The following is an 11,436-nucleotide window of genomic DNA, read 5'->3' on the forward strand; positions in this document are numbered from 1 at the left end:
CTTAACCAACTGAACCACCTAGGCGCCTCGACAGAATGATCTTTCTTAAATGAAAGATCACGTCACTCCTCCGTACAGAACCCTCCAATGATTTCCCACGTTGGAGCAAAATCCAACTAGGTGCTGTCTTTCCCGAGGAATAATTTACATAACAAAAACTTCACTGATTTTAAGTGTACAATTCCATAAGTTTGCACAAATGTATATAACCATGTAGTCACCACCACATTCATGATTTAGAACACTTCTATCAACACTCCCACATCAGGCTTTTGATGCTATTATAAATGGTATTTTCTTAGTTTGAACTTTTAATTGCTCATTGCTTATATACGGAAATACAATTGATTTTTATATATTGACCTTGTATGCTTTGACCAGGCTAAATTCACTTATTAGTTCTAGCAGATACTTTTTTTTTTTTAATTTTTTTTTTCCAACGTTTTTAATTTATTTTTGGGACAGAGAGAGACAGAGCATGAACGGGGGAGGGGCAGAGAGAGAGGGAGACACAGAATCAGAAACAGGCTCCAGGCTCCGAGCCATCAGCCCAGAGCCTGACGCGGGGCTCGAACTCACGGACCGCGAGATCGTGACCTGGCTGAAGTCGGACGCTTAACCGACGGCGCCACCCAGGCGCCCCTCTAGCAGATACTTTAAGATTATTTGGGCTCTTCTTATAAGCAATGACAGTTTGCCATTTTTGATGACGTTAACTTCATTGACTTCCATCACTTGTTAAGGTGGTAGGTAGCCACCAGATTTTTATTATCAGTATGAACTCCTGAATTTTCATTTTACTCAGTAAAATATATGAGTTTTTATTTTATCTTATTCAGAATTTTTAATTTTATATATTTTTAACTGCCCAGTTATTTATTACCAGTATGAATTCATGAATTTTTATTTCATTAGTTCATTTTATTTTCATCTTATTTATGTTACTCTTTTTAATATTTAAAGAAAAATTTTAACATTTATTTTTGAGAGAAAGAGACAGAGCGTGAGGGGGAGAGGGACAGAGAGAGAGGGAGTCACAGAATCGGAATCAGGCTCCAGACTCTGAGCTGTCAGCGCAGAGCCCGACGCGGGGCTCGAATTCACGGACCGCGAGATCATGACCTGAGCCGAAGTCGGACGCTTAACCGACTGAGCCACCCAGGCACCCCTCTTTTTAATATTTTAAATGCAAACATATTTAAATATTTACATTTCTTTTTTTTCGTTTTTTAAAAATTTGTTTTTTGAGAGAGAGACAGCATGAATGGGGGAGGGGCAGAGAGAGGGGGAGACAGAATCCAAAGCAGATTCCAGACTCTGAGCTGTCAGTACAGAGCCCGAACTGAGAGATCATGACCTGAGTGGAAGTCTGATGCTTAACTAACGGAGCCACCCAGGTGCCCTAAATATTTACATTTCCACCATTCCCCTAGGGACCCCAGCCTCAGAGCCAACTCTAATCCTTGTGATAAAATCCTTCCCACAGAACGCAGCATGTGAGTTCCTTCTCCTGTGGGGGGTGGGGGAGGAGATCTGTGCAACCTTAGAAAAGTTGTGCAGATCGATCTAAAGGACTCTGCCTCACTCAGCTGTGGAGCCGTGAAGAGGTCATTGGCACTGGCCCAGCTCCAGTGGAGGTGTCATGGCCGAAGCAAGAGCTTGAAGCTCACTGGACGCAGACCTGCTTCACTGCAGTGTTAGGATGGGCCTTCCCAAGCCAAAACCACAGGGAGAGGAATGTAACCCATCTGAAATGCGGGCACCCACTTGGTTTCCAAACATCACCTCTGAACTAGAACAGCTTCACCTTTGGCCCATCCCTCTGGCAACGTCCAGAGGTGACCTTCACCTTCCAACAGTCCTCCCCAGGCTCTTGGCCTCCAGGCTGCTGTCCTCATCAGCCAGGCTCAGAAATTGATCCAAGAGAGAACAATCGGAACCCAGATCTTTTACTATCCAAATATCACCTTGGATAATATCATAGAAGACTTGTAAGAACGTTTTTCAGTATTCACCCACAAAATCTGAAAGTTCATTAATGCTGAAATAATCTGTAATTTTCTTAGTAAGCTTGAGGGGACCATAATTAGCATAACACTGACAAGGGATTTGCATTCCAATTAGCATATTCCTATTAATTTAATTACCGCGGTGGGAGCAGCTCCTTAGCCTGCCCTTTGATAATTGGGAGGCTGTCCTTTGCTTTGAGAACTATCTCTCGTGACATCTTACCTATTATTTTTAGCTTTGCAATGAAGAGCCATATAATTAGGGGATATAGCCAGAAGGAAAAATAAAATTTATGTCCAGGATCAGCAAATTTTTATTTTCAGACTTAAGGAAAAGCCAGTCAGGCTTAGGTAGATTTGGTTTCCCCAGGGGCTTATTTGAAATGCCGAAGCACAAAGGGACCTATTCTTTCCATAACAGTTAAGTCGTCCATTTCAAGGGATTGCTGTGATTCAGCGTCTTTCTTAAAAGCACAAATAAAATAACCAATTGAAATGTTGATGCTGTTATTGATTTGCCTGGAACATTCTTTACCTGGTGTGGCCTCAGCAGTACGTTGTCCTCGCGACCCCAGGAGAGGCCAGTGGTGAATGCTGAACACAGTTTCACCATAGTCTCAACCCATAGGTCAGTTCGATGGGGCTGGAGAACAAAATTACCAAAATCTCATGAATAAAGCACTTCTCATATCTGTCACCCTTGCAGACGGCACTGCGTTGGTGTTCTTAATCACTTTGTCTTACATAAAACTCCAAGAGACTGTTTCTCCTTCCTTTCTCCCTGCATTTACCGAAGGAAACCACACTGCACTGGATCTGAGGTCATGAAACTCATCTTACTGACCTCTGTTCGGCGGGGGGGCGGGGTGAGGCTGAGAGCAAGTAAAACGTCTGGCTGTATAAAAAAGGAAAGAGAAAATCTAGCTAGTGCTAATCTCAGTGAGAAACTTTAGAAGGCCTACAGTTTAAATAAAAACATCTTATATAATCATAACATAAGGGAAAAAATACTAGGTTGAGTCTGGATGTGAGTTCTAATCCTCAGCGGTAACCTTGAGCATTTAGGAGAGCTGCCTCAACTTTTCAGGTCACGGAGTTTTTATCACCAAAAGATGAAATTAGGTGAGATAACCTTTAGTGTTTCTGTCAACTCTAGAAACATATTTGATCTACTAATACACTTGCTTACATTTTATCTTCAATTTCATGTTACTTTTAAAATACGGTTTTGAAGTCCTCTAAGAGGAACAGTAATGTGCTCGGGAGTTGAAATTAAACAAGTGGGGCGCCTGAGTGGCTCAGTCAGTTCAGCCCCCGCCCGACTTTGACTCAGGTCATGATCTCACGGTCTGTGGGTTCGAGCCCCATGTCAGGCTCTGTGCTGTCAGCTCAGAGCCTGGAGCCTGCTTTGGCTTCTGTGTCTCCCTCTCTCTCTCTGCCCCTCCCCTGTTCTCTCTATCTCTCTCTCTCAAAAATAAACATTAAAAATTTTTTAAAAAGAAATTAATCAAGGATATATATAGAACAGAATCCCAAATGATATTCTCCTCCCCTCCCCTGCTTACACTCTCTGTCTCTCAAAAATAAATAAACATTAAAATTTTTAAAAAAGAAATTAATCAAGAATTTATATAGAACAGAATCCCAAAGGATATTCAGACCAATATCTCTTACTTTTTAACTGAAAAATACCTTCTTCTTTCTCTAACTGAAATTTTTCTCCAAAATAAGAGAAAGCCACTGGAAGGGTGGCCAGGTGATGTCACCTGATTGGAAGCCAAGTGACTTCATGCCATGGATACCCTCTGTCCCTAGGACATTCAGGCTCATCAGACCTCCGGAGTTCAGCCTCTCTGCTAGACTGGTCCCAATTTCCGTTATTCTTGGTGGCTTATGTAAGGGAGGAAACAATCTTCCTCTGCCCCCTTAGGGTAGGGGGTCTATAATCAGACTGACAAAAGACAGATTAACAGGAGAAAAGGCAGACACATTTCACTTGTTGATAATTTAATTTTTCCCCATGAGTGGAGGCCTGCACAGAGATGGAGACCCAGAGAAGGGGTCCAGTTAGGGAGTGGGGGCATATATACCACTGTAACAAAGACAGTTAAGTCATGGAGAAGTGACCAGACCAAGGAAATGGGGTTTGGGCATCCAGGAGCAGACGCTGTGGGAAAGGAACTATACGGGGATACTAATGGAAGCTGAGGGTTATTCAGTGAGACGGTTTATGCAGAGGCATCCTGGGACCACCACCATCTCTGGTGATAAAGGCGGTCCTCCCTTCCTGGTTTGAGACAGGGGCACCCCTTCCCAAGGCAGATTCACTCCCTGTTCTTACGTGGAAGGAGATGGCAGGGCTTCCCGTGTCTACTGTTTCTTTCTTTCTTTTTTTTTCTCGTTTACTTATTTTGAGAGACAGAGAGAAAACGAGCAGGGGAAGGGCAGAGAGAGGGAGACAGAGAAGCCCAAGCAGGCTCCATGCTGTCAGCACAGAGCCCGATGCAGGGCTCGAACCCACAAACTTCGAGATCATGACTTGAGCCAAGATGAAGAGTCGAACACTTAACTGACTGAGCCCCCCAGGCGCCCCGTGTCTGCTGGTTCTTAGTTCCTTCGGCTCAATATAACCTTTATGGCAAAGTGGCATATTTGGGGGTGGCATACTCTGATTACATATTCAATTGTAACAAATATGAGAACTGAGATTTCAACAGCGCTGTCTAGAACTTTCTTACGACAATAGAAATATTTCCATGTCTGTGCTGTCCAACATGGTAGCCACTAGCCACACGTGACTATTGAGGATAAGAAATGTGACCAGTGCAAGTGAAGGGCTGAATTTTTTAAATAATTTTTTTTAATGTTTATTTATTTTTGAGAGAGAGAGAAAGCAGAGAGGTACAGAGAGAGAGGGAGACACAGAATCCGAAGCAGGCTCCAGGCTCCGAGCTGTCAGCACAGAGCCCGACATGGGGCTCGAACTCTCGAACCGTGACATCGTGACCTGAGCTGAAGTGGGGCCCTTTTCCGATGGAGCCACCCAAACAGAGGGGATGAATTTTAAATGTGAACCCGCTCAGATATGTGCATGTGGCTAGCAGCTTCCGGGGACAGCAGAGCTCCAGGATACTGAGAACATAAACCATCAGAAAAGACCAGGTTAGCTTTTAGCAAGAGGAGTTTGACGGCGAGCCTTATCGCGCACTGTACCCAGCACTCCGGGTCACATTCCATTCTGGGATGTTTGCTTTTTCTTTACTTTAGTATTTACCCAGAGTGCCCTCTACTGTCTCTGGGATGACAGTTTTGAAATGTCCTCAGTGTGAGTGCCTGAGGATGACAATCGGTTCTGTAAACCCTGCAAATCAGCCCAGAACTAACTGCTGTTACCAGCACGTCTTGTCTTTAAGTCCTGATGCTTCAAACTCGACACAAGCAGAACCTCTCCTGAAGATAAATTGGCAATGAACTCAGGAGACATAAACCATTCTGGATTCTTGATGCACCATTATTTCTGCTAAATCTTTTCTTCTTGGCCAGGATAATGTCTTTAGGCCTTGCTAGGAGCTGATGTCTAACATCTCACATTTATATTCTGTGTTACAGGGAAGATAGGCAGGGAAACCAGAACTCGATAGCTCTGCAAGAGTCTGAGGCAGATATGGGCAAAACGGCGGGTGGCTTTGAGAATGAGATCCAGAAATTTAAGTCCAATCCAGGAAGCATGGAAATCCAGTGAAGAATCTTAAGGAGAATATGGGAACCTCTGTTTGGTTTGCAACATAACCATTTTATGGGTTAGAATCATTTCTCCCCGGTGATTCAGGGACAAGTAAAAACAAAAAGAGAGACAGAGACAGAGAAGCCAGGCTAGCCTCTGCTTAGGGGATATGGTACTTTCAAATTCAAACTAATAGTCGACTTAGTCAACAGCTTTGCTTGGGGAGAAAAAAAAAGCGACGCAAAGTTTGTGGTGGAAAATCGCTGGCTTACTTGGTGGGCCACGTGAGTCACTAGGCAGAAGTTGGAACACCTGCGTTTTCTTGCCCTCCCGTAGGAGATGTGGAGAACAGTTAGAGAACGTGGATCGTGAGGATACAGCAATCCACGTGGGCTTAAATCACAGGGAAACAGAGAAAGCACAGAGTATAACAACACAGGTTGCGTTCGACTCAAAAAGTGGAAGGCACAAATCCAATTTAGAAGCTCACAGAGCAGGAAGGATTTACAGCTTCTGCAGAAACTAAGTGGGTTGCAGGCTTGGGGACTCGTTAAGTTTCTAACCTGAGCTATCGTGATACAGTTAATGGGTGTATGTTTAATTAGACGCTCAGGAGGCAGAATGAATGTGTCATCTCTGCAAATATGTATTGTTTATAAGCACGGGGCACTTGCGGTGTGCAGGGGGTGGGAACCTGGGCAGAACCCAGCTCCTGCCCGGACCAGTGTACAAACCCAGGTAGGGTGCCTGGTGGCTGGCTGTGGGAGGGTGAGGCAAGGCAGGAGAGAGGCACTGTTGCAAGCCTCCCACCTCCTCCTCTCTGGCCGGCATAGACGTGATTCTGCACTTGAATCAGGAAGCTTGGCTCCGTCCCCGGTCCGGAGGTTAATCCAGGCTGATCTGACCTAAGCACAGTGGTTCCATCCCGCTAGCTGATTTTGTAAGTGAAGCAATCCTGGCCATGAAGCTGTGAGCGAGGCTTCCGGGAATAGGTTCTCTGCTCTCAGAGGGACGCGGGTGAGCATAGGCCAGCCCATACAGGACACCTACAGCTAGAGAAGCCTTGGGAGCCTGTGCACATGTGGCCTGAACGTGAACCAACGCGTTGCGAATGGCAGGGCAGAGAGACGGGGAGAACGCGAGTCTCCCGGATTCTGCGGGAGCTGACACCCGATGGCCCTACGGGGTGAGCAGCGGTCCGGGGTGCCCAGGGGCACTCCAGTCTCAGCCCTGTGGCTCCCTGCTACCTGCCCCGCATCGTACCGAGGGTGCTACATCTACTGTTTTCTTTCCTCCTCACGGCGATTTTTTTTAAGCTTTTTACTTTGAGATGTTTGTAGATTCACACATAGTTGAAAGAACTAACACAGAGAAATCCCATATAGCCTACCCAGTTTTCCCCCAGTGAGGACATCTTATGAGACTACGGTACATCACAACCAGGAAACCACCACGGATCCGGTCAAATATAGGACAGTTCCATCACCACAAGGATGACCTCATCGCCCTTGTACAGATACACCACCTGCTTCCCACCCAGCCCTCCTGAACCCCTGGTGGCCATGGATCTGTTCTCTGTCCCTATGATTGTGTCACGTCAAGAACATGGTATCAGTGAAGTCTACAGTACGTAACCTTTTGGGATTGGCTTTTTTTACCCAGGTTAATTCCCTGGAGATTCATCCAGGTTGTTGCCCATTGGTTCTTTATATTTCTGAGTGGTTTTCCGCGGTGTGGATGCATTGGAACTGGTGTGTTCATTCACTCAGTCAAGCACAATTGCATTGTTTTTAGTCGTTGGCTGTTGGGACTGACCTGATATGAACATCCACGTGCAGATGTCATTTCTCTGGGTAAGTGCCCAGAAGTGCATTCAAGTCATACGGTGGCTGCATATTTAGGTGGCTTTTTCATGTGTGTGTGTGTGTGTGTGTGTGCGTGTCCCAAGTGGCTGTGCTGGCAGTATGCCTTCTCTTCCTAACCTTTCAGAGTCTGCTGATGTTTCATGTGGAACACAAGGGTTCCAGCTGTACTAGTGGGAGTCTGCCACCTTCTGCCACGGATTTTTCTAGGCAGATGTGCGTTAGTAACAATGTACTGCCGTAACAATGTACACAAAGTGGCGACTTCAAACAACAGAGACCTGTATCTAATGGTTCATTCAGAGTCCAAGATCAAGGTGTCCACAGACACGTGCTCTCTCTGAAAGCTGTGGGGACATCCTTCTTCGCCTCTTCCCAGCTTCAGGTGGTTACGGGTGACCCTTGGTGTCCCTCGGCGACCCTCAGCTGGCAGCTGCCTCACCTCCATCACCTCCGTTGTCACATCATCCTCCTTGCATGTTTGAGTCATCACATGGCCCCGTTCTTCTAAGGACACCAGTCACAGCAGGTTAGGAGCCCAGGCCACCCCATTGTGACCTCGTCTCAGACTCACAAACTGCATCACAATGACCCCATTCCACATAAGGTCACATCTGAGTCACTAGGGGTTAGGACTCTAATGGATCTTTTTTTTTTTTTTTGCGGGGGAAATGCCATGTTCCTGTGGAAGAAAACGACACCCAAGTGCCAGCCAGTGGCAGAGCTGGGGTCTGAGTATGATTGGGCCACTCTGGTTACTATATCCCCATAACTGCCTGGGCTCACCCAGCGCAGCCAGCTAGTAAAAAGTATGTTAGTCCTTAAGAAAAAGGAGGTCGTAGCAGCTGTACCAATGGATCAGTACCACAGGTCGTTTTTTCTTGCTTTTCGTTGCATTTTCTACCTCTCCTTTTGCTGTTTGTTTTCTACTTAATTGTCTTCTACCTAGAAGGTCTGGCATGAATGATTTCAGATTTTTGACAATTATGGATATTTCCATCGTGATCTGTGTACAGATACATTTTGGTGAATGTTCCATTTCACATATATTTTATTTAAGTGTCCTAAAACTCCCTGAGAGGAGGTGAGCAGATACTAACTTCATTGTCAGATGAGGAAATTAAGCATTAAACAGACTAAGAGCCTTTCCCTGGTTGAATATTTATTAAGAGAGAGAACAGAGATTTAAACCCTAACTTGCTTCATTAAAGTCCTTCTTAACTGTTTACAGCAGCCACCCCCGGGGAGTTGTATAGGATGGCTGAAAATCAGGGGCCATTTCGTTTTTACTTTGCATTCTTTTTTTTTTTTTTTAAGTTTAAATATTTATTCCTAGAGAGACAGAGACAACGTGAATGAGGGAGGGGCAGAGAGAGAAGGAGAGAGAGAATCCCAAGCAGGCTCTGCTCTGTCAGCACAGAGCCCGCTGCCAGGTTGGAACTCAAACAGCCGTGAGATCATGACCTGAGCTGAAACCAAGACTCAGACACTTAACTGACTGAGCCCCCCAGGGGCCCCTTTACTTTGCATTCTTATGCACTATTTGATTGAAAGAAAAAAAAAAACAAGTATGTATGGGTTTTGCAATTTTGTAGAGAACAATGAACTTGGGGCAGGGGTTAGGCAATCGCACTTCTGGGAATTTACCTCAAGGACTTAGTCCCACAGACTCAGAAAGAAACTCGCAAGGGGATATTCGTCAAGGGTGGGGATCCAGAAGCAATGTGACAGGCGTGTGAAGGGCTTGGTACACCACACTCAGACCCCAGCACCCCTTCGTGTGATGCCACCTGTAAGACTTCCTGGGAACGGACGTATTTGAGGGCAGAGTCGGGAAATATCTGGAAAGATCTTTCCACTACACTAAGTAACACTGGTTTATTTCTGGATAATGGAATCTCATGTATTGTTTATTTTTGCTTTGTCGTGTTTGAGGGGTCCCTGGGGGGCTCAGTCAGTTGGGCATTTGACTCTTGCCTTCGGCCAAGGTCATGATCCCAGGGTCATTAGTTCAAGTCCCGTGTCCGGCTCTGCACTGACTGTGAGGAGCCTGTTTGGAACATTCCCACCCTCTCTCTCTCTCTGCCCCGCCCCTGCTCTCTCTCTCAGAATAAATAAATAAACATTAAAAAAAAAAAAAAAAAGAAAGAAAGTGCCCCTGAAATGCAGCTGGCCCTTGTCTTCTCCGGTGGGGTGTTGGCATAGGCTAAGGCTGAGCATTTTTAATTTATGCAGCTGAAAGGAAACATGTTTATTATTATTATTTAAAAAAATTTTTTTAGTGTTTATTTATTTTTGAGACAGAGCATGAACAGGGGAGGGTCAGAGAGAGAGGGAGACACAGAGAGGCTCCAGGCTCTGAGCTGTCAGCACAGAGCCCGATGCTGTGGTCAAACCCACAGACCGTGAGATCATGACCTGAGCCGAAGTCAGACACTTAACCGACTGAGCCACCCAGGCACCCCTGAAATCTCCATTTTTAGGTCATCAAAGCTCATGTGCTGGTTTCATATGGTTCAACATCTATTTTCTTCAAAAAAAAATACTGTTTTAGAGAGGAAGAATGTGCCCTTGTGAGTAGGGGAGGGGCAGAGAGAAAGTGGAAGAGAGAATCCCAAGTTGGCTCCACACACAGAGCAGAGGCGGTCACGGGGCTCAAACCCTTGAACCGTGAGATCATGACCTGAGCTGAAGTTGGACCCTTAACTGACTGAGCCCCTCTCCCCCTGCATCTCCTCAACCATTATTTTTAATGGTTCCACCTTCATCAAAGAGTAGTTGTTAAGACCTGTCATGTAAGAACGGGACCGAATCCCACCATTTGAACACACTTCACGAGCCACACACCCTCCCCTTCTCCCTGCCCCCCAAAGCCAGTAAATACTTGAATGATGCCAGAAAATTCGATTTCAATTAAAAGTACATACGATGAATTTTCAGCTTTCCCTTTGGTCCTTTCCATAAACTTCCACCCCGCTTTTCCCGGTTCAAATTAAGTTTAACTTTAGATTTGCTTTTTCTCTTTTCAGAAGTAATGTGCATTCATTGTAGGAGATGTGCCAAGTGGACAAAAGCACGGGGGTCCAGAAGGGTCAGCACCCCCCGCACCGTGTTCATTGCCCTTGTCTGAAAACCTTGGATCAGCCCCGTTCATACTTCCTGAAAACTACCTTGGCCTTGTAAAGAGTCCCTCATGGCTTTGCTAGATTATCGAGACCCGTGCTAATACTTACTCAGGTGGCTTGAAGTATGAATTAATTCCTTAATCATCAAGCCTGGGTCTGCTGTAGAAGCGTGTGTCCGGTGGTACAGTAAAAATAACCGGCTCCTCTAAGGAATAAAAAGTGACTTGAAATGCAGACCCGAGCACCTTGGCTGGCTCTCAGATACCGTTATGGATGATTAACGCCTGGGACGAGGTGGCCTGGCTCTGCTCTCCAGCCACAGAACAGTCACCAGGGCCCATGGCATCCAGGGAAACCGAGAATGGAATCAGGTGGGGGGGCGGGGGGAGAGAAGGAGCTGAGCTAATTTCTGAATGTATTTCAGGGCCACACCGTGGACAAGTTAGTGCCCGTAAATGATGAGACGCTCGCGCCGGAGCTTGAGTGGCGAGGTGCCTTTCTTCAAAGCTGGCCGATCCTGGGTGCCGTGCGGGCTCCCCCTGGCTCTGGTGGGTTATTGCAGTGGGGACAGTGCTGTCTTCAGATTCGCGTCTGCTCTGGTTGCAGACGAAAGCTACAGGAAGCATCTGGCAAATGAAAATACATTTATTCCCCTTGGGTAGTCTTAGAAAAAATGTCTTATCTCAGTCCGTTGAGGCCGCTCAGAGTCCCACACA

The 11,436-nt window shown here is 45.9% G+C and overlaps 1 long non-coding RNA gene across 1 annotated transcript; it reads left to right on the forward strand.

Annotated features, from left to right (window-relative positions):
- Positions 1–8,156: 8,156 nt before the first annotated feature.
- LOC131519580 (uncharacterized) lies at positions 8,157–10,954 on the forward strand. Its single transcript, XR_009265707.1, has 2 exons — positions 8,157–8,465; positions 10,625–10,954. It is a non-coding gene; the product is annotated as an uncharacterized LOC131519580 (long non-coding RNA).
- Positions 10,955–11,436: the final 482 nt, after the last annotated feature.

This window comes from Neofelis nebulosa, chromosome 1 (assembly GCF_028018385.1).
Source record: "Neofelis nebulosa isolate mNeoNeb1 chromosome 1, mNeoNeb1.pri, whole genome shotgun sequence".
Classification (NCBI taxonomy): domain Eukaryota; kingdom Metazoa; phylum Chordata; class Mammalia; order Carnivora; family Felidae; genus Neofelis; species Neofelis nebulosa.